Source organism: Dama dama, chromosome 29 (assembly GCF_033118175.1).
Source record: "Dama dama isolate Ldn47 chromosome 29, ASM3311817v1, whole genome shotgun sequence".
NCBI classification, from domain to species: Eukaryota; Metazoa; Chordata; class Mammalia; order Artiodactyla; family Cervidae; genus Dama; species Dama dama.
Genome location: NC_083709.1, coordinates 2,965,002 through 2,988,340, shown reverse-complemented (window position 1 = coordinate 2,988,340; position 23,339 = coordinate 2,965,002).

Below are 23,339 nucleotides of genomic sequence, written 5' to 3'. Positions count from 1 at the left end.
ATAGAAGTCCCAGAATCCCTGTGGCACGTTATAAGGGACCCTGGGTCTCCCGCCTCACGTGGAGACACGTCCCAATTGCCATGCCAAGACTCGACTAGAATCCCGAGGTGTCCCTCGCACCTAGCCAGGAGTCCAGACGTCGCTGAACAAACACGTGTCTGGAAGGGCCCTCCCCGTCGTAACTCGAGAATATACCACAGGTTCCGGCGGCAACTCGAGAAAAACCATGAGATTTCCCCCTCGCCGCGAGAAGAGTCCCGATTCCCCTGCACTGCGTGCAGAGCAAATCCGTGTTCCACATCAAACGTGAAGGGAGCCGTGATTTCCTTGATGGCACTCCAGAGAAAACCCAAGATCACTCTCTCAAGTCTAGAGGGATCCTGAGGTCACTGGAGCAACACGAAAGGGCTCTGTGGACCCAAAGTCACCTCGAGATGAGAACTTAGTCCTTGGCTTCGATCAAGAGGAACACCAACTTTCCACAGCACCTCAAGAGGAGGCTTCTCTCAGCTACAGGTATGTGTGAGGGACCCTGAGTTTGTGGCCTCAAGTGGAATGGACACCGAAATGCTCTGACTCGAAGTAAGGCCGGATATCCCTGCAGTGAATTGAATGCAGGCTCGTATTGCATCTCCCAAGACGAAGGGATGTCTGAATCCCCTGTGGAGACCACAGAGAAAGACCTAGTCCTTTGCCTCATCGCGACCGGAGGCCTCACATCCTTTGAAAATTCGAGAGGTATGCGGAGATCAATGCTTCCAAAGGAGACGATGCTTGACTCCTCTTGAAAATGGATAGGAGTCCCAGGATCCCTGTGGCACCTTATAAGGGACGCTGGGTCTCCCGCTTCACGTGGAGATGCGTCCCAATTGCTATGCCAAGACTCGAGGAGAATCCCGAGTTGTCCCTCGCACCTAGGCAGGAGTCCTGACGTCGCTGAACAAACACGTGTCTGGAAGGGCCCTCCCCGTCGTAACTCGAGAATATATCCCAGGTTCCGGCCGCAACTCGAGAAAAGCCATGAGACTTCCCCCTCGCCGAGAGATGAGGCCCGAATCTCCTGCACTGCGTGCAGAGTAATTCCGTGTTCCACATCAAACGTGAAAGGAGCCTTGATTACCTTGATTGCCCTCAAGAGAAAACCCAAAATCACTGTCTCAAGTCTAGAGGGATCCTGAGGTCACTGGAGCAACAAGAAAGGGCTCAGTGGACCCCAAGTCAACTCGAGATGAGAGCTTAGTCCTTGGCTTCGACTCAAGAGGAACACCAACTTTCCACAAGCACCTCAAGAGGAGGCTTCTCTCAGCTACAGGTATGTGAGAGGGACCCTGAGTTTGTGGCTTCAAGTGGAATGGACACCGAGATGCTCTGACTCGAACTAAGGCTGTATATCCCTGCAGTGAATTGAATGCAGGCTCGCCTTGCATCTCCCAAGACGAAGGGATGTCTGAATCCCCTGTGGAGACCACAGAGAAAGAACTAGTTCTCCGCCTCATCGCGACCGGAGGCCTCACATCCTTTGAAAACTCGAGAGGTATGCGGAGATCAATGCTTCCAAAGAGAGGATGCTTGACTCCTCTTGAATATGGATAGGAGTCCCAGGATCCCTGTGGCACGTTATAAGGGACCCTGGGTCTCCCGCCTCACGTGGAGACGCGTCCCAATTGCCATGCCAAGACTCGAGGAGAATCCCGAGGTGTCCCTCGCATCTAGGCAGGAGTCCTGACGTCCCTAAACAAACACGTGTCTGGAAGGGCCCTCCCTGTCGTAACTCGAGAATATACCCCAGGTTCTGGCCGCAACTCGAGAAAAACCATGAGACTTCCCCCTCGCCTCGAGATGAGGCCCGAATCCCCTGCACTGCGTGTAGAGCAATTCCGTGTTCCACATCAAACTTGAAAGGAGCCTTGATTTCCTTGATGGCACTCCAGAGAAAACCCAACATCACTGGCTCAAGTCTATAGGGATCCTGAGGTCACTGGAGCAACACGAAAGGGCTCCGGGGACCCCAAATCAACTCGAGATGAGAGCTTAGTCCCTGGCTTCGACTCAAGAGGAATACCAACTTTCCACAAGCACCTCAAGAGGAGGCTTCTCTCAGCTACAGGTATGTGAGAGGGCCCCTGAGTTTGTGGCCTCAAGTGGAATGGACACCGAGATGCTATGACTCGAAGTAAGGCCGGATATCCCTGCATTGAATTGAATGTAGGCTCGTCTTGCATCTCCCAAGACGAAGGGATGTCTGAATCCCTTTAGAAACCACAGATAAAGACCTGGTTCTCCACTTCATCGCGAACGGAGGCCTCACATCCTTTGAAAACTCGAGAGGTGCGCGGAGATCAATGCTTCCAAAGGAGACGATGCCTGACTCCTCTTGAAAATGGATAGGAGTCCCAGGATCCCTGTGGCACGTCGAAAGGGACCCTGGGTCTCCCGCCTCACGTGGAGACGCGTCCCAATTGCCATGCCAAGACTCGAGGAGAATCCCGAGGTGTCCCTCGCACCTAGGCAGGAGTCCTGACGTCGATGAACAAACACGTGTCTGGAAGGGCCCTCCCCGTCGTACCTCGAGAATATACCACAGGTTCCGGCCGCAACTGCAGAAAAACCATGAGACTTCCCCCTCGCCGCGAGATGAGGCCCGATTCCCCTGCACTGCGTGCAGAGCAATTCCGTGTTCCACATCAAACGTGAAAGGAGCCTTGATTTCCTTGATGGCACTATGAGAAAACCCAAGATCACTGTCTCAAGTCTAGAGGGATCCTGAAATCTCTGCAGCAACACGAAAGGGCTCCGTGGACCCCAAATCAACTCGAGATGAGAGCTTAGTCCCTGGCTTCGACTCAATAGGAATACCAACTTTCCACAAGCACCTCAAGAGGAGGCTTCTCTCAGCTACAGGTATGTGAGAGGGACCCTGAGTTTGTGGCCTCAAGTGGAATGGACACCGAGATGCTCTGACTCGAAGTAAGACCGGATATCCCTGCAGTGAATTGAATGCAGGCTCGTCTTGCATCTCCCAAGACGAAGGGATGTCTGAATCCCCTGTGGAGACCACAGAAAAAGTCCTAGCGCTCCGCCTCATCGTGACTGTACGCCTCACATCCTTTGAAAACTCGCGAGGTCTGCGGAGATCAATGCTTCCAAAGGAGACAATGCCTGACTCCTCTTGAAAATGGATAGGAGTCCCAGGATCCCTGTGGCACGTGGAAAGGTTCCCTGGGTCTCCAGCCTCACGTGGAGACGCGTCCCAATTGCCATGCCAAGACTCGAGGAGTATCCCCAGGTGTCCCTCGCACCTAGGCAGGAGTCCTGACGTCGCTGAACAAACACGTGTCTGGAAGGGCCCTCCCCGTCGTAACTCGAGAATATACCCCAGGTTCCGGCCGCAACTCGAGAAAAACCATTAGACTTGCCCCTCGACGCGAGATGAGGCCCAATTCCCCTGCACTGCGTGCAGAGCAATTGCGTGTTCCACATCAAACGTGAAAGGAGCCTTGATTTCCTTGATGGCACTCCAGAGAAAACTCAAGATCACTGTCTCAAGTCTAGAGGGATCCTGAAGTCACTGGAGCAACACGAACGGGCTCCGTGGACCCCGAATCAACTCGAGATGAGAGCTTAGTCCCTGGCTTCGACTCAAGAGGAATACCAACTTTCCACAAGCACCTCAAGAGGAGGCTTCTCTCAGCTACAGGTTTTGAGAGGGACCCGGAGTTTGTGGCCTCAAGTGGAATGGACACCGAGATGCTCTGACTCGAAGTAAGGCCGGATATCCCTGCAGTGAATTGAATGCAGGCTCGTCTTGCATCTCCCAAGACAAAGGGATGTCTGAATCCCCTGGGGAGACCACAGAGAAAGACCTAATCCTCCGCCTCAACGCGATCGGAGGCCTCACATCCTTTGAAAACTCGAGAGGTCCACGGAGATCAATGCTTCCAAAGCAGACGATGCCTGACTCCTCTTGAAAATGGATAGGAGTACCAGGATCCCTGTGGCTCGTGGAAAGGGACCCTGGGTCTCCCGCCTCACGTGGAGACGCGTCCCAATTGCCATGCCAAGACTCGAGGAGAATCCTGAGGTGTCCCTCGCACCTAGGCAGGAGTCCTGACGTCGCTGAATAAACACGTGTCTGGAAGGGCCCTCCCCGTCGTAACTCGAGAATATACCCCAGGTTCAAGCCGCAACTCGAGAAAAACCATGAGACTTCCCCCTCGCCCCGAGATGAGGCCCGATTCCACTGCACTGCGTGCAGAGCAATTCCGTGTTCCACATCAAACGTGAAAGGAGCCTTGATTTCCTTGATGGCACTCCGGAGAAAACCCAAGATCAGTGTCTCAAGTCTAGAGGGGTCCTGAGGTCACTGGAGCAACACGAAAGGGCTCTGTGGACACCAAATCAACTCAAGATGAGAGCTTAGTCCCTGTCTTCGACTCAAGAGGAATACCAACTTTCCACAAGCACCTCAAGAGGAGGCTTCTCTCAGCTACAGGTATGTGAGAAGGACCCTGAGTTTGTGGCCTCAAGTGGAATGGACACCGTATGCTCTGACTCGAAGTAAGGCCGGATATCCCTGCAGTGAATTGAATGCAGGCTCGTCTTGCATCTCCCAAGAAGAAGGGATGTCTGAATCCCCAGTGGAGACCGCAGAGAAAGACCGAGTTCTCCACCTCTTCACGACTGGAGGCCTCATATCCTTTGAAAACTCGAGACGTCCGCGGAGATCAATGCTTCCAAAGGAGACGATGCCTGACTCCTCTTGAAAATGGATAGGAGTCCCAGGATCCCTGTGGCACGTGGAAAGGGACCCTGGGTCTCCCGCCACAGGTGGAGACGCGTCCCAATTGCCATGCCAAGACTCGAGGAGAATCCCGAGGTGTCCCTCGCACCTAGGCAGGAGTCCTGACGTCGCTGAACAAACACATGGATGGAAGGGCCCTCCCCGTCCTAACTCGAGAATATACCCCAGGTTCCGGCCGCAACTCGAGAAAAACCATGAGACTTCCCCCTCGCCGCGAGATGAGGCCCGATTCCCCTGCACTGCGTGCAGAGCAATTCCGTGTTCCACATCAAACGTGAAAGGAGCCTTGATTTCCTTGATGGCACTCCAGAGAAAACCCAAGATCACTGTCTCAAGTCTAGAGGGATCCTGAGGTCACTGGAGCAACACGAAAGGGCTCCGTGGACCCCAAATCAACTCGAGATGAGAGCTTAGTCCCTGGCTTCGACTCAAGAGGAATACCAACTTTCCACAAGCACCTCAAGAGGAGGCTTCTCTCAGCTACAGGTATGTGAGAGGGCCCCTGAGTGTGTGGCCACAAGTGGAATGGACACCGAGAAGCTCTGACTCGAAGTAAGGCCAGATATCCCTGCAGTGAATTGAATACAGGCTTGTCTTGCATCTCCCAAGAAGAAGGGATGTCTTAATCCCCTTTGGAGACCACAGAGAAAGACCTAGTCCTCCGCCTCAATGCGACCGGAGGCCTCACATCCTTTGAAAACTCGAGAGGTCCGCGGAGATCAATGCTTTCAAAGGAGACGATGCCTCACTCCTCTTGAAAGTTGATAGGAGTCCCAGGTTCCCTGTGGCACGTGGAAAGGGACCCTGGGTCTCCCACCTCACGTGGAAACGCGTCCCAATTGCCATGCCAAGACTCGAGGAGAATTCCGAGGTGTCCCTCACACCTAGGCCGGAGTCCTGACGTCGCTGAACAAACACTTGTATGGCAGGGCCCTCCCCGTCGTAACTCGAGAATATACCCCAGGTTCCGGCCGCAACTCGAGAAAAACCATGAGACCTCCCCCTCGCCGCGAGCTGAGGCCCCATTCCCCTGCACTGCATGCAGAGCAATTCCGTGTTCCACATCAAACGTGAAAGGAGCCTTGATTTCCTTGATGGCACTCCAGAGAAAACCCAAGATCACTGTCTCAAGTCTAGAGGGATCCTGAGGTCACTGGAGCAACACGAAAGGGCTCCGTGGACCCCAAATCAACTCGAGAGGAGAGCTTAGTCCCTGGCTTCGACTCAAGAGGAATACCAACTTTCCACAAGCACCTCAAGAGGAGGCTTCTCACAGCTACAGGTAGATGAGAGGGACCCTGAGTTTGTGGCCTCAAGTGGAATGGACATCGAGATGCTCTGACTCAAAATAAGGCCGGATATCCCTGCAGTGAATTGAATTCAGGCTCGTCTTGCATCTCCCAAGACGAAGCGATGTCTGAATCCCCTGTGGAGACAACAGAGAAAGACCTAGTCCTCCGCCTCATCGCGACCGGAGGCCTCACATCCTTTTAAAACTCGAGAGGTCCGCGGAGATCAATGCTTCCAAAGGAGACGATTCCTGACTCCTCTTGAAAATGGATAGGAGTCCCAGGATCCCTGTGGCACGTGGAAAGGGACTCTGGGTCTCCCGCCTCACGTGGAGACGCGTCCCAATTGCCATGCCAAGACTCGAGGAGAATCCCGAGGTGTCCCTCGCACCTAGGCAGGAGTCCTGACGTCGCTGAACAAACAAGTGTCTGGAAGGGCCCTCCCCGTCGTAACTCAAGAATATAACCCAGGTTCCGGCCGCAACTCGACAAAAACCATGAGATTTCCCCTTGCCGTGAGATGAGGCCCGATTCCCCTGCACTGCGTGCAGAGCAATTCCGTGTTCCACATCAAACGTGAAAGGAGCCTTTATTTCCTTGATGGGACTCCAGTGAAAACCCAAGATCACTGTCTCAAGTCTAGAGGGATCCTGAGGTCACTGGAACAACACGAAAGGGCTCCGGGGACCCCAAATCAAGTCGAGATGAGAGCTTAGTCCCTGGCTTCTACTCAAGAGGAATACCAACTTTCCACAAGCACCTCAAGAGGAGGCTTCTCTCAGCTACAGGTATGTGAGAGGGACCCTGAGTTTGTGGCCTCAAGTGGAATGGACACCGAGATGCTCTGACTCGAAGTAAGGCCGGATATCCCTGCAGTGAATTGAATGCAGGCTCCTCTTGCATCTCCCAAGACGAAGGGATGTCTGAATCCCCTGTGGAGACGACAGAGAAAGACCTAGTCCTCCGCCTCATCGCGACCGAGGCCTCACATCCTTTGAAAACTCAGGAGGTCTGCGGAGATCAATACTTCCAAAGGAGACGATGCCTGACTCCTACTGAAAATGGATAGGAGCCCCAGGATCCCTGTGGCACGTGGAAAGGGACCCTGGGACTCCCGCCTCACGTGGAGACGCGTCCCAATTGCCATGCCAAGACTCGAGGAGAATCCCGAGGTGTCCCTCGCACCTAGGGAGGAGTCCTGACGTCGCTGAACAAACACGTGTCTGGAAGGGCCCTCCCCGTCGTAACTCGAGAATATACCCCAGGTTCCGGCCGCAACTGGAGAAAAATCATGAGACTTCCCCCTCGCCGAGAGATGAGGCCCGATACCCTAGCACTGCGTGCAGAGCAATTCCGTGTTCCACAACAAACGTGAAAGGAGACTTGATTTCCTTGATGGCACTCCAGAGAAAACCCAAGATCACTGTCTCAAGTATAGAGGGATCCTGAGGTCACTGTAGCAACACGAAAGGGCTCCGTGGACCCCAAATCAACTCGAGAGGAGAGCTTAGTCCCTGGCTTCGACTCAAGAGGAATACCAACTTTCCACAAGCACCTCAACAGGAGGCTTCTCTCAGCAACAAGTATGTGAGACGGACCCTGAGTTTGTGGCCTCAAGTGGAATGGACACCGAGATGCTCTGACTCGAAGTAAGGCCGGATATCCCTGCAGTGAATTGAATGCAGGCTTGTCTTGCATCTCCCAAGATGAAGGGATGTTTTAATCCCCTGTGGAGACCACAGAGAAAGACCTCGTCCTCGCCTCAAAGCGACCGGAGGCCTCACATCCTTTGAAAACTCGAGAGGTCTGCAGAGATCAATGCTTCCAAAGGAGACGATTCCTGACTCCTATTGAAAATGGATAGGAGTCCCAGGAACCCTGTGGCACGTGAAAAGGAACATTGGGGCTCCAGCCTCACGGGGAGACGCGTCCCAATTGCCATGCCAAGACTCGAGGAGAATCCCGAGGAGTCCCTCGCACCTAGGCAGGAGTCCTGACGTCGCTGAACAAACACGTGTCTGGAAGGGCCCTCCCCGTCGTAACTCGAGAATATACCCCAGGTTCTGGCCGCAACTCGAGAAAAACCATGAGACTTCCCCCTGGCCGCGAGATGAGGCCTGATTCCCCTGCACTGCGTGCAGAGCAATTCCGTGTTACACATCAAACGTGAAAGCAGCCTTGATTTCCTTGATGGCACTCCAGAGAAAACCCAAGATCACTGTCTCAAGTCTAGAGGGATCCTGAGGTCACTGGAGCAACACGAAAGGGCTCCGTGGACCCCAAATCAACTCGAGATGTGAGCTTAGTCCCTGGATTCGACTCAAGAGGAACACAAACTTACCACAAGTACCTCAAGAGGAGAACTCTGTCAGCTACAGGTATGTGAGAGGGACCCTGAGTTTGTGGCCTCAAGTGGAATGGACACCGAGATTCTCTGACTCGAAGTAAGGCCGGATATCCCTGCAGTGAATTGAATGCAGGCTCGTCTTGCATCTCCCAAGACGAAGGGATGTCTGAATCCCCTGTGGAGACCACAGAGAAAGACCAAGTCCTCCGCCTCATCGCGACAGGAGGCCTCACATCCTTTGAAAACTCGAGAGGTCCGCAGAGATCAATGCTACTAAAGGAGACGATGCCTGACTCCTCTTGAAAATGGATAGGAGTCCCAGGATCCCTGTAGCACGTGGAAATGGACCCTGGGTCTCTCACCTCACGTGGAGACGCGTCCGAATTTCCATGCCAAGACTCGAGGAGAATCCCGAGGTGTCCCTCGCACCCAGGCAGGAGTCCTGACGTCGCTGAACAAACACGTGTCTGGAGGGCCCTCCCCGTCGTAACTCGAGAATATATCCGAGGTTTCGGCCGCAACTCGAGAAAAACCATGAGACTTCCCCCTCGCCGCGAGATGAGGCCCGATTCCCCTGCACTGCCTGCAGAGCAATTCCGTGTTCCACATCAAACGTGAAAGGAGCCTTGATTTCCTTGATGGCACTCCAGAGAAAACAAAAGATCACTGTCTCAAGTCTAGAGGGATCCTGAGGTCACTGGAGCAACATGAAAGGGCTCCGTGGACCCCAAATCTACTCGAGATGAGAGCTTATTTCCTGGCTTCGACTCAAGAGGAATTCCAACTTTCCACAAGCACCTCAAGAGGAGGCTTCTCTCAGCTACAAGTATGTGAGAGGGACCCTGAGTTTGTGGCCTCAAGTGGAATGGACACCTAGATGCTCTGTCTCGAAGTAAGGCCGGATATCCCTGCAGTGAATTGAATGCAGGCTCGTCTTGCATCTCCCAAGAAGAAGGGATGTCTGAATCCCCTGTGGAGACCACAGAAAAATACCTAGTTCTCCGCCTCATCGCGACCGGAGGCCTCACATTCTTTGAAAACTCGAGAGGTCCACGGAGATCAATGCTTCCAAAGGAGACGATGCCTGACTCCTCTTGAAAATGGATAGGAGTACAAACATCCCTGTGGCACGTAGAAAGGGACCTTGGGTCTCCCGCCTCACGTGGAGACGCGTCCCAATTGCCATGCAAGACTCGAGGAGAATCCCGAGGTGTCCCTCGCACCTAGGCAGGAGTCCTGACGTCGCTGAACAATCGCGTGTCTGGAAGGGCCCTCCCCGTCATAACTCGAGAATATACCCCAGGTTCCGCCGCAACTCGAGAAAAACCATGAGACTTCCCCCTCGCCGTGAGATGAGGCCCGATTCCCCTGCACGGCGTGCAGAGCAATTCCGTGTTCCACATCAAACGTGAAAGGAGCCTTGATTTACTTGATGGCACTCCAGAGAAAACCCAAGATCACTGTCTCAAGTCTAGAGGGATCCTGAGGTCATTGGAGCAACAGGAAAGGGATCCGTGGACCCCAAATCAACTCGAGATGAAAGCTTAGTCCCTGGCTTCGACTCAAGAGGAATACCAACTTTCCACAAGCACCTCAAGAGGAGGCTTCTCTCACCTACAGGTATGTGAGAGGGACCCTGAGTTTGTGGCCTCAAGTGGAATGGACACCGAGATGCTCTGACTCGAAGTAAGGCCCGATATCCCTGCAGTGAATTGAATGAAGGATCGTCCTGCATCTCCCAAGACGAAGGGATGTCTGAATCCCCTGTGGAGACCACAGAGACAGACCTAGTTCTCCGCCTCATCGCGACCGGAGGCCTCACATCCTTTGAAAACTCGTGAGGTCCGCGGAGATCAATGCTTCCAAAGAGACGATGCCTGACTCCTCTTGAAAATGGATAGGAGTCCCAGGATCCCTATGGCACGTGAAAAGGAACATTGGGTCTCCAGCCTCACGGGGAGACGCGTCCCAATTGCCATGCCAAGACTCGAGGAGAATCCCGAGGAGTCCCTGGCACCTAGGCAGGTGTCCTGACGTCGCTGAACAAACACGTGTCTGGAAGGGCCCTCCCCATCGTAACTCGAGAATATACCCCAGGTTCCGGCCGCAACTCGAGAAAAACCATGAGACTTCCCCCTCGCCGCAAGATGAGGCCCGATTCCCCTGCACTGTGTGCAGAGCAATTCCGTGTCCGATATCAAACGTGAAAGGAGCCTTGATTTCCTTGATGGCACTCCTTAGAAAACCCAATATCACTGTCTCAAGTCTAGAGGGATCCTGAGGTCACTGGAGCAACACGAAATGGCTCCGTGGACCAAAAATCAACTCGAGATGGGAGCTTAGTCCCTGGCGTTGACTCAAGAGGAATACCAACTTTCCACAAGCACCTCAAGAGGAGGCTTCTCTCAGCTACATGTATGTGAGAGGTACCCTGAGTTTGTGGCCTCAAGTGGAATGGACACCGAGATGCTCTTACTCGAAGAAAGGCAGGATATCCCAGCAGTGAAATGAATGCAGGCTCGTCTTGCATCTCCCAAAACGAAGGGATGTCTGAATCCCCTGTGCAGACCTCAGAGAAAGTACTAGTTCTCCGCCTCGTCGCGACCGGAGGCCTCACATCCTTTGAAAACTCGAGAGGTCCGCGGAGATCAATGCTTCCAAAGGAGACGATGCCTGACTCCTCTTGAAAATGGATAGGAGTCCCAGGATCCTTGTGGCACGTGGAAAGGGACCCTGGATCTCCCGCCTCACGTGGAGACGCGTCCCAATTGCCATGCCAAGACTCGAGGAGTATCCCGAGGTGTCCCTCGCACCTAGTCAGGAGTCCTGACGTCGCTGAACAAACACGTGTCTGGAAGGGCCCTCCCCGTCGTAACTCGAGAATATATCCCTGGTTCCGGCCGCAAATCGAGAAAAACCATGAGACTTCCCCCTCGCCGCGAGATGAGGCCCGATTCCACTGCACTGCGTGCAAAGCAATTCCGTGTTCCTGATCAAAGGTGAAAGGAGCCTTGATTTCCTTGATGGCACTCCAGAGAAAACCCAAGATCCCTGTCTCAAGTCTAGAGGGATCCTGAGGTCACTGGACCAACACGAAAGGGCTCCGTGGACACCAAATCAACTCGAGATGAGAGCTTAGTCCCTGGCTTCGACTCAAGTGGAATACCAACTTACCACAAGCACCTCAAGAGGAGGCTTCTCTCAGCTACATGTATGTGAGAGGGACCCTGAGTTTGTGGCCTCAAGTGGAATGGACACCGAGATGCTCTGTCTCGAAGTAAGGCCGGATATCCCTGCAGTGAATTGAATGCAGGCTCATCTTGCATCTCCCAAGACGAAGGGATGTCTGATTCCCCTGTGGAGACCACAGAGAAAGACCTAGTTCTCCGCCTCATCGCGACAGGAGGCTTCACATCCTTTGAAAACTCGAGAGTTCCGCGGAGATCGATGCTTCCAAAGGAGAGGATCCCTGACTCCTGTTGAAAATGGATAGGAGTCCCAGGATCCCTGTGGCACGTGGAAAGGGACCCTGGCTCTCCCGCCTCACGTGGAGACACGTCCCAATTGCCATGCCAAGACTCGTGGAGAATCCCGAGGTGTCCCTCGCACCCAGGCAGGAGTCCTGACGTCGCTGAACAAACACGTGTCTGGAAGGGCCCTCCCCGTCGTAACTCGAGAATATATCCCAGGTTCTGGCCGCAACTCGAGAAAAACCATGAGACTTCCCCCTCGCCACGAGATGAGGCCCGATTCCCCTGCACTGCCTGCAGAGCAATTCCGTGTTCCACATCAAACGTGAAAGGAGCCTTGATTTCCTTGATGGCACTCCAGAGAAAACAAAAGATCACTGTCTCAAGTCTAGAGGGATCCTGAGGTCACTGGAGCAACACGAAAGGGCTCCGTGGACACCAAATCAACTCGAGATGAGAGCTTAGTCCCTGGCTTCGACTCAAGAGGAATACAAACTTTCCACAAGCACCTCAAGAGGAGGCTTCTCTCAGCTACAGGTATGTGAGAAGGACACTGAGTTTGTGGCCTCAAGTGGAATGGACACCGAGATGCTCTGACTCGAAGTAAGGCCGGATATCCCTGCAGTGAATTGAATGCAGGCTCGTCTTGCATCTCCCAAGATGAAGGGATGTCTGAATCCCCTGTGGAGAACACAGAGAAAGACCTAGTTCTCCGCCGCATCGCGACCGGAGGCCTCACATCCTTTGAAACCTCGAGAGGTCCGCGGAGATCAATGCTTCCAAAGGAGACGATGCCTGACTCCTCTTGAAAATGGATAGGAGTAAAAACATCCCTGTGGCAGGTGGAAAGGGACCTTGGGTCTCCCGCCTCTCGTGGAGACGCGTCCCAATTGCCATGCCAAGACTCGAGAAGAATCCCGAGGTGTCCTTCGCACCTAGGCTGGTGTCCTGACGTCGCTGAACAAACCCGTGTCTGGAAGGGCCCTCCCCGTCGTAACTCGAGAATATACCCCAGGTTCCGGCCGCAACTCGAGAAAAACCATGAGACTTCCCCCTCGCCGCGAGATGAGGCCCAATTCCCCTGCACTGCCTGCAGAGCAATTCCGTGTTCCACATCAAACGTGAAAGGAGCCTTGATTTCCTTGATGGCACTCCAGAGAAAACAAAAGATCACTGTCTCAAGTCTAGAGGGATCCTGAGGTCACTGGAGCAACACGAAAGGGCTCCGTGGACCCCAAATCTACTCGAGATGAGAGCTTATTCCCTGCCTTCGACTCAAGAGGAATTCCAACTTTCCACAAGCACCTCAAGAGGAGGCTTCTCTCAGCTACAGGTATGTGAGAGGGACCCTGAGTTTGTGGCCTCAAGTGGAATGGACACCTAGATGCTCTGTCTCGAAGTAAGGCCGGATATCCCTGCAGTGAATTGAATGCAGGCTCGTCTTGCATCTCCCAAGACGAAGGGATGTCTGAATCCCCTGTGGAGACCACAGAGAAAGACCTAGTTCTCCGCCTCATCGCGACAGGAGGCTTCACATTCTTTGAAAACTTGAGAGTTCCGCGGAGATCAATGCTTCCAAAGGACAGGATGCCTGACTCCTCTTGAAAATGGATAGGAGTCCCAGGATCCCTGTGGCATGTGGAAAGGGACCCTGGGTCTCCCGCCTCACGTGGAGACGCATCCCAATTGCCATGCCAAGACTCTAGGAGAATCCCGAGGTGTCCCTCGCACCCAGGCAGGAGTCCTGACGTCGCTGAACAAACACGTGTCTGGAAGGGCCCTCCCCGTCGTAACTCGAGAATATACCCCAGGTTCCGGCCGGAACTCGAATAAAACCATGAGACTTCCCCCTCGCCGCGAGATGAGGCCCGATTGCCCTGCAATGTGTAAAGTTCAATTCCGTGTTCCACATCAAACGTGAAAGGAGCCTTGATTTCCTTGATGGCACTCCAGAGAAAACCAAAGATCACTGTCTCAAGTCTAGAGGGATCCTGAGGTCACTGTAGCAAAATGAAAGGGCTCCGTGGACCCCAAATCAACTCGAGATGAGAGCTTAGTCCCTGGCTTCGACTCAATAGGAATACCAACTTTCCACAAGCACCTCAAGAGGAGACTTCTCTCAGCTAAAGGTTTGTGAGAGGGACCCTGAGTTTGTGCACTCAAGTGGAATGGACACCGAGATGCTCTGACTCGAAGTAAGGCCAGATATCCCTGCAGTGAATTGAATGCAGGCTCGTCTTGCATCTCCCAAGACGAAGGGATGTCTGAATCCCCTGTGGAGACAACAGAGAAAGACCTAGTTCTCCGCCTCATCGCGACCGGAGGCCTCACATTCTTTGAAAACTCGAGAGGTCCACGGAGATCAATGCTATCAAAGGAGACGATGCCTGACTCCTCTTGAAAATGGATAGGAGTACAAACATATCTGTGGCACCTGGAAAGGGAACCTGGGGCTCCCGCCTCACATAGAGAGGCGTCCCAATTGCCATGCCAAGACTCGAGGAGAATACCGAGGTGTCCCTCGCACCTAGGCAGGAGTCCTGACGTCGCTGAACAAGCACCTGTCTGGAAGGGCCCTCCCCGTCGTAAATCCAGAATATACCACAGGTTCGGGCCGCAACTCGAGAAAAACCATGATTCTTCCCCCTCGCCGCGAGATGAGGCCAGTTTCCCCTGCACTGCGTGCAGAGCAATTCCGTGTTCCACATCAAACATGAAAGGATCCTTTATTTCCTTGATGGCAATTTAGAGACAACCCATGATCACTGTCTCAAGTCTAGAGGGATCCTGAGGTCACTGGAGCAACACAAAAGGGCTCCGTGGACGATAAATCAACTCGAGATGAGAGCTTAGTCCCTGGCTTCGACTCAAGAGGAATACCAACTTTTCATAAGCACCTCAAGAGGAGGCTTCTCTAAGCTAAAGGTATGTGAGAGGGACCCTGAGTTTGTGGCCTCAAGTGGAATGGACACCGAGATGCTCTGACTCGAAGGAAGGCCGGATATCTCTGCAGTGAATTGAATGCAGGCTCGTCTTGCATCTCCCAAGCGAAGGGATGTCTGTATCCAATGTGGAGACCACAGAGAAAGCCTTAGTTCTCCGCCTCATCGCGACCGGAGGCCTCACATCCTTTGAAAATTCGAGAGGTCCGCGGAGATCAATGCTTCCAAAGGAGACGATGCCTGACTCCTCTCGAAAATGTATAGGAGTCCCAGGATCCGTGTGGCACGTGGAAAGGGACCCTGGGACTCGCGCCTCACGTGGAGACGCGTCCCAATAGCCATGCCAAGACTCGAGGAGAATCCCGAGGTGTCCCTTGCACCTAGGCAGGAGCCCTGACATCACTGAACAAACACGTATCTGGAAGGGCCCTCCCCGTCCTAACTCGAGAATATAGCCCAGGTTCCGGCCGAAACTCGAGAAAAACCATGAGACTTCCCCCTCGACGCGAGATGAGGCCCGATTCCCCTGCACTGCGTGCAGAGCAGTTCCGTGTTCCACATCAAACTTGAAAGGAGCCTTGATTTCCTTGATGGCACTCCAGAGAAAACCCAAGATCACTGTCTCAAGTCTAGAGGGATCCTGAGGTCACTGGAGCAACAGGAAAGGGCTCCGTGGACACCAAATCAACTCGAGATGAGAGCTTAGTCCCTGGCTTCGTCTCAAGAGGAATACCAACTTTCCACAAGCACCTCAAGAGGAGGCTTCTCTCAGCTACAGGTATGTGAGAGGAACCCTGAGTTTGTGGCCTCATGTGGAATGGACACCGAGATGCTCTGACTCGAAGTAAGGCCGGATATCCCTCCAGTGAATTAAATGCATTCTCGTCTTGCATCTCCCAAGACGAAGGGATGTCTGAATCCCCTGTGGAGACCACAGAGAAAGACCTAGTTCTCCGCCTCATCGCGAGCGGAGGCCTCACATCCTTTGAAAACTCGAGAGGTCTGCGGAGATCAATGCTTCCAAAGGAGACAATGCCTGACTCTTCTTGAAAATGGATAGGAGTCCCAGGATCCCTCTGGCACGTGGAACGGGACCCTGGGTCTCCCGCCTCACGTGGAGAGGCATCCCTATTGACATGCCAAGACTCGAGGAGAATCCCGTGGTGTCCCTCGCACCTAGGCAGGAGTCCTCACGTCGCTGAACAAAGTCGTGTGTGGAAGGGCCCTCCCCGTCGTAACTCGAGAACATACCCCAGGTTCCGGCCGCAACTCGAGAAAAACCATGAGACTTCCCCCTCGCCGCGAGATGAGGCCCGATTCCCCTGCACTCCGTGCAGAGCAATTCCGTGTTCCACATCAATCGTGAAAGGAGCCTTGATTTCCTTGATGGCACTCCAGAGAAAACCCAAGATCACTGTCTCAAGTCTAGAGGGATCCTGAGGTAACTGTAGCAACACGAAAGGGCTCCGTGGACCCAAGATCAACTCGAGATGAGAGCTTAATCCCTGGCTTCGACTCCAGAGGAATACCAACTTTTCACAAGCACCTCAAGAGGAGGATTCTCTAAGCAACAGGTATGTGAGAGGGACCCTGAGTTTGTGGCCTCAAGTGGAATGGACACCAAGATGCTCTGACTCGAAATAAACCGGATATCCCTGCAGTGAATTGAATGTAGGCTGGTCTTGCATCTCCCAAGACGAAGGGATGTGTGAATCCCCCATGGAGACCACAGAGAAAGACCTAGTTCTCCGCCTCATAGCGTCCGGAGGACTCAAATCCTTTGAAATCTCGAGAGGTCCAGCGAGATCAATGCTTACAAAGGAGACGATGCCTGACTCCTCTTGAAAATGGATAGGAGTCCCAGGATCCCTGTGTGACGTGGAAAGGGACACTGGGTCTCGTGCCTCACGAGGAGACGCGTCCCAATTGCCATGCCAAGACTCGAGGATAATACCCAGGTGTCCCTCGCACATAGGCAGAAGTCCTGACGTCGCTGAACAAACACGGGTCTGGAAGGGCCCTCCCCGTCGTAACTCGAGAATATACCCCAGGTTTCGGCCGCAACTCGAGAAACACCATGAGACTTCCCCCTCGCCCGCCAGATTAAGGCCGATTCCCCAGCACTGCTTGCAGACCAATTTCGTGTTCCACATCAAACATGAAAGGAGCCATGATTTCCTTAATGGCACTCCAGAGGAAACCCAAGATCACTGTCTCAAGTCTAGAGGGATCCTGAGGTCACTGTAGCAACACGAAAGGGCTCCGTGGACCCAAATCTACTCGAGATGAGAGCTTAGTCCCTGGCTTCGACTCAAGAGGAATACCAACTTTCCACAAGCACCTCAAGAGGAGGCTTCTCTCAGCTACAGGTATGTGAGAGGGACCCTGATTTTGTGGCCTCAAGTGGAATGGACACCGAGATGCTCTGACTCGAAGTAAGGCCGGATATCCCTGCAGTGAATTGAATGCAGGCTCGTCTTGCATCTCCCAAAACGAAGGTGTGTCTGAATCCCCTGTGGAGACCACAGAGAAAGACCTAGTTCTCCGTTTCATCGAGAACGGAGGCCACGCATCCTTTGAAAATTCGAGAGAACCGCAGAGATCAATGCTTCCAAAGGAGACGATGCCTGACTCCTCTTGAAAATGGATAGGAGTCCCAGGATCCCTGTGGCACGTGGAAAGGGACACTGGGTCTCCCGCCTCACGTGAAGACGCGACCCAATTGCCATGCCAAGACTCGAGGAGAATCCCGAGGTGTCCCTCCCACCTAGGCAGGAGTCCTGACGTCGCTGAACAAACATGTGTTTTGAAGGGCCCTCCCCGTCGTAACTCGAGAATATACCCCAGGTTCCGGCCACAACTCGAGAAAAACCAGGAGACTTCCCCCTCGACGCGAGATGATGCCCGATTACCCTGCACTGCGTGCAGAGCAGTTCCGTGTTCCACATCAAACTTGAAAGGAGCCTTGATTTCCTTGATGGCACTCCAGAGAAAACCCAAGATCACTGTCTCAAGTCTAGAGGGATCCTGAGGTCACTGGAGCAACAGGAAAGGGCTCCATGGACCCCCAATCAACTCGAGATGAGAGCTTAGTCCCTGGTTTCGACTCAAGAGTAATACCAACTTTCCAGAAGCACCTCAAGAGGAGGCTTCTCTCAGCTACAGGTATGTGAGAGGAACCCTGAGTTTGTGGCCTCAAGTGGAATGGACACCGAGATGCTCTGACTCGAAGTAAGGCCGGATATCCCTCCAGTGAATTAAATGCATTCTCGTCTTGCATCTCCCAAGACGAAGGGATGTCTGAATCCCCTGTGGAGACCACAGAGAAAGACCTAGTTCTCCGCCTCATCGCGACCGGAGGCCTCACATTCTTTGAAAACTCGAGAGGTCCGCGGAGATCAATGCTTCCAAATGAGACAATGCCTGACTCCTCTTGAAAATGGATAGGAGTCCCAGGATCCCTGTGGCACGTGGAAAGGGACACTGGGTCTCCCGCCTCAAGGGGAGACCCGTCCCAATTGCCATGCCAAGATTCGAGGAGAATCCCGAGGTGTCCCTCGCACGTAGGCAGGAGTCCTGACGTCGCTGAACAAACACGTGTCTGGAAGGGCCCTCCCATTAGTAACTCGAGAATATACCCTAGGTCCCGGCCGCAACTCGAGAAAAACCATGAGACTTCCCCATCGCCGCGAGATGAGGCCCGATTCCCCTGCACTGCGTGCAGAGCAGTTCCGTGTTCCACATCAAACTTGAACGGAGCCTTGATTTGCTTGATGGCACTCCAGAGAAAACCCAAGATCACTGTCTCAAGTCTAGAGGGATCCTGAGGTCACTGGAGCAACAGGAAAGGGCTCCGTGGACCCCTAATCAACTCGAGATGAGAGCTTAGTCCCTGGCTTCGACTCAAGAGGAATACCAACTTTCCACAAGCACCTCAAGAGGAGGCTTCTCTCAGCTACAGGTATGTGAGAGGGACCCTAAGTTTGTGGCCTCATGTGGAATGGACACCGTGATGCCCTGACTCGAAGTAAGGCCGGATATCCCTCCAGTGAATTAAATGCATTTTCGCCTTGCATCTCCCAAGACGAAGGGATGTCTGAATCCCCTGTGGAGACCACAGAGAAAGACCTAGTTCTCCGCCTCATCGCGACCGGAGGCCTCACATCCTTTGAAAACTCGAGAGGTCCGCGGAGATCAATGCTTCCAAAGGAGATGATGCCTGACTCCTCTTGAAAATGGATAGTAGTCCCAGGATCCCTGTGGCACGTGGAACGGGACATTGGATCTCCCGCCTCACGTGGAGACGCGTCCCAATTGCCATGCCAAGACTCGAGGAGAATCCCGAGGTGTCCCTCCCACCTAGGCAGGAGTCCTGACGTTGCTGAACAAACATGTGTTTGGAAGGGCCCTCCCCGTCGTAACTCGAGAATATACCCCAGGTTCCGGCCGCAACTCGAGAAAAACCATGAGACTTCTCCCTCGCCAAGAGATGAGGCCCGATTCCCCTGCACTGCGTGCAGAGCAATTCCGTGATCCTCATCAAACGTGAAAGGAGCCTTGATTTCCTTGATGGCACTCCAGAGAAAACCCAAGATCAATGTCTCAAGTCTAGAGGGATCCTGAGGTCACTGTAGCAACACGAAAGGGCTCCGTGGACCCCATGTCTACTCGAGATGAGAGGTTAGTCCCTGGCTTCCACTCAAGAGGAATACCCACTTTCCAGAAGCACCTCAAGAGGAGGCTTCTCTCAGCTACAGGTATGTGAGAGGGACCCTGAGTTTGTGGCCTCAAGTGGAATGGACACCGAGATGCTCTGACTCGAAGTAAGGCCGAATATCCCTGCAGTCAGTTGAATGCAGGCTCGTCTTTCATCTCCCAAGCGAAGGGATATCTGAATCCAATGTGGAGACCACAGAGAAAGGCCTCGTTCTCCGGCTCATCGTGACCGGAGGCCTCACATCCCTTGAAAACTCGAGATGTCTGCGGAGATCAATGCTTCCAAAGGAGACGATACCTGACTCCTCTTGAGAATGGATAGGAGTCCCAGGATCCCTGTGGCACCTGGAAAGGGACTCTGGGTCTCCCGCCTCACATGGAGAGGCGTCCCAATTGCCATGCCAAGACTCGAGGAGGATTCCGTGGTGTCCCTCGCACCTAGGCAGGAGTCCTGACGTCGCTGAACAAACACGTGTCTGGAAGGGCCCTCCCCGTTGTAACTTGAGAATATACCCCCGGTTCCAGCCACAACTCGAGAAAAACCATGAGACTTCCCCCTCGCCGCGAGATGAGGCCCGATTCCCCTGCACTGCGTGCAGAGCAATTCCGTGTTCCACATCAAACGTGAAAGGAGCCTTGATTTCCTTGATGGCACTAGAGAGAAAACCCAAGATCACTGTCTCAAGTCTAGAGGGATCCTGAGGTCACTCTAGCAAAAAGAAAGGGCTCCGTGGACCCAAATCAACTCGATATGAGAGCTTAGTCCCTGGCTTCGACTCAAGAGGAATACCAACTTTCCACAAGCACCTCAAGAGGAGGCTTCTCTCAGCTACAGGTATGTGAGAGGGACCCTGAGTTTTGTCCTCAAGTGGAATGGACACCGAGATGCTCTGACTCGAACTAAGGCCGGATATCCCTGCAGTGAATTGAATGCAGGCTCGTCTTACATCTCCCAAGATGAAGGGATGTCTGAATCCCCTGTGGAGACCACAGAGAAAGACCTAGTTCTCCGCCTCATCGCGACCGGAGGCCTCACATCCTTTGAAAACACGAGAAGTCAGCGGAGATCAATGCTTCCAAAGGAGACGATGCCTGACTCCTCTTGAAAATGGATAGGAGTCCCAGGATCCCTGTGGCACGTTTAAAGGGACACTGCGTCTCCTGCCTCACGTGGAGACGCGTCCCAATTGCCATGCCAAGACTCGAGGAGAATCCCGAGGTGTCCCTCGCACCTAGGCAGGAGTCCTGACGTCGCAGAACAAACACGTGTCTGCAAGGGCCCTCCCCGTCGCAACACGAGTATATACCCCAGGTTCCGGCCGCAACTCCAGAAAAATCATGAGACTTCCCCCTCGCCGCGATTTGAGGCCGATTCCCCTGCACTGCGTGCAGAGCAATTCCGTGTTCCACATCAAACGTGAAAGAAGCCTTGATTTCCTTGATGGCACTCCAGAGCAAACCCAAGATCACTGTTTCAAGTCTAGAGGGATCCTGAGGTCACTGGAGCAACACGAAAGGGATCCGTGAACCACAAATCAACTCGAGATGAGAGCTTAGTCCCTGGCTTCGACTCAAGAGGAATACCAACTTTCCACAAGCACCTCAAGAGGAGGCTTCTCTCAGCTACAGGTATGTGAGAGGGAACCTGAGTTTGTGGCCTCAAGTGGAATGGACACCGAGATGCTCTAACTCGAAGTAAGGCCAGATATCCCTGCAATGAATTGAATGCAGGCTCGTCTCGCATCTCCCAAGAAGAAGGGATGTCTGAATCCCCTGTTGAAACCACAAGGAAAGACCTAGTTCTCCCCCTCATCGCGACCGGAGGCCTCACATCCTTTGAAAACTCGAGAGGTCCGCGGAGATCAATGCTTCCAAAGGAGACGATGCCTGACTCCTCTTGAAAATGGATAGGAGTCCCAGGATCCCTGTGGCACGTGGAAAGGGACCCTGGGTCTCCCACCTCATGTGGAGACGCGTCCCAGTTTCCATTCCGAGACTCGAGGAAAAACCCGAGGTGTTCCTCGCACCTAGGCAGGAGTCCTGACGTCGCTGAACAAACACGTGTCTGGAAGGGCACTCCCTGTCGTAAGTCGAGAATATACCCCAGGTTCTGGCCGCAACTCGAGAAAAACCATGAGACTTCCCCCTCGCCCCGAGATGAGGCCCGATTCCCCTGCACTGCGTGCAGAGCAATTCCGTGTCCCACATCAAACGTGAAAGGAGCCTTGATTTCCTTGATGGCACTCCAGAGAAAACCCAAGGTAACTGTCTCAAGTCTAGAGGGATCCTGAGGTAACTGGAGCAACAAGAAAGGGCTCCGTGGACCCCAAATCAACTCGAGATGAGAGCTAAGTCCCTGGCTTTTAACCAAAAGGATTACCAACTTTCCACAAGCACCTCTAGAGGAGGCTTCTCTCAGCTACAGGTATGTGAGAGGGACCCTGAGTTTGTGGCCTCAAGTGGAATGGACACCAAGATGCTCTGACTCGAAGTAAGGCCGGATATCCCTGTAGTGAATTGAATGCAGGCTCGTCTTGCATCTCCCAAGACGAAGGGATGTATGAATCCCCTGTGGAGACCACAGAGAAAGACCTAATTCTCCACCTCAAGGCGACAGGATGCCTCACATCCTTTGAAAACTCGAGAGGTCCGCGGGGATCAATGCTTCCAAAGGAGACGATGCCTGACACCTCTTGAAAATGGATAGGAGTCCCAGGATCCCTGTGGCACGTGGAAAGGGACCCTGGGTCTCCCGCCTCACATGGAGACGCATCCCAATTGCCATGCCAAGACTCGAGGAGAATCCCGAGGTGTCCCTCGCAACTAGGCAGGAGTCCTGACGTCGCTGAACAAACACATGTCTGCAAGGGCCCTCCCCGTCGTAACTCGACAATATACCCCAGCTTCCGGCCGCAACTCGAAAAAAACCATGAGACTTCCCCCTCGCCCCGAGATCAGGCCCGATTCCCCTACACTGAGTGCAGAGCAATTCCGCGTTCCACATCAAACGTGAAAGGAACCTTGATTTCCTTGATGGCACTCCAGAGAACACACAAGATCACTGTGTCAATTCTAGAGGGATCCTGAGCTCACTGTAGCAACAAGAAAGGGCTCCGTGGACCCCAAATCAACTCGAGATGAGAGCTTAGTCCCTGGCTTCGACTCAAGAGGAATACCAACTTTCCACAAGCACCTCAAGAGGAGGCTTCTCTCAGCTCCAGGTATGTGAGAGGGACCCTGAGTTTGTGGCCTCAAGTGGAATGGACACTGAGCTGCGCTGACTCGATGTAAGGCCGGATATCCCTACAGTGAATTGAATGCAGGCTCGTCTTGCATCTCCCAAGACGAAGAGATATGTGAATCCCATGTGGAGTCCACAGAGAAAGACCTAGTCCTCCGCCTCATCGCGACAGGAGGCCTCACATCCTTTGAAAATTAGAGAGGTATGCAGAGATCAATGCTTCCAAAGGAGACGATGCCTGACTCCTCTTGAAAATGGATAGGAGTCCCAGGATCCCTGTGGCACGTGGAAAGGGACCCTGGATCTCCCGCCTCACGTGGAGACGCGTCCAAATTGCCATGCCAAGACTCGAGGAGAATCCCGAGGTGTCCCTCGCAACTAGGCAGGAGTCCTAACGTCGCTGAACAAACACGTGTCTGGAACGGCCCTTCCTGTCGTAACTCGAGAATATACCCCAGGTTCCGTCCGCAACTCGAGAAAAACCATGAGACTTCCCCCTCGCTGCGAGATGAGGCCAGATTCCCCTGCATCGC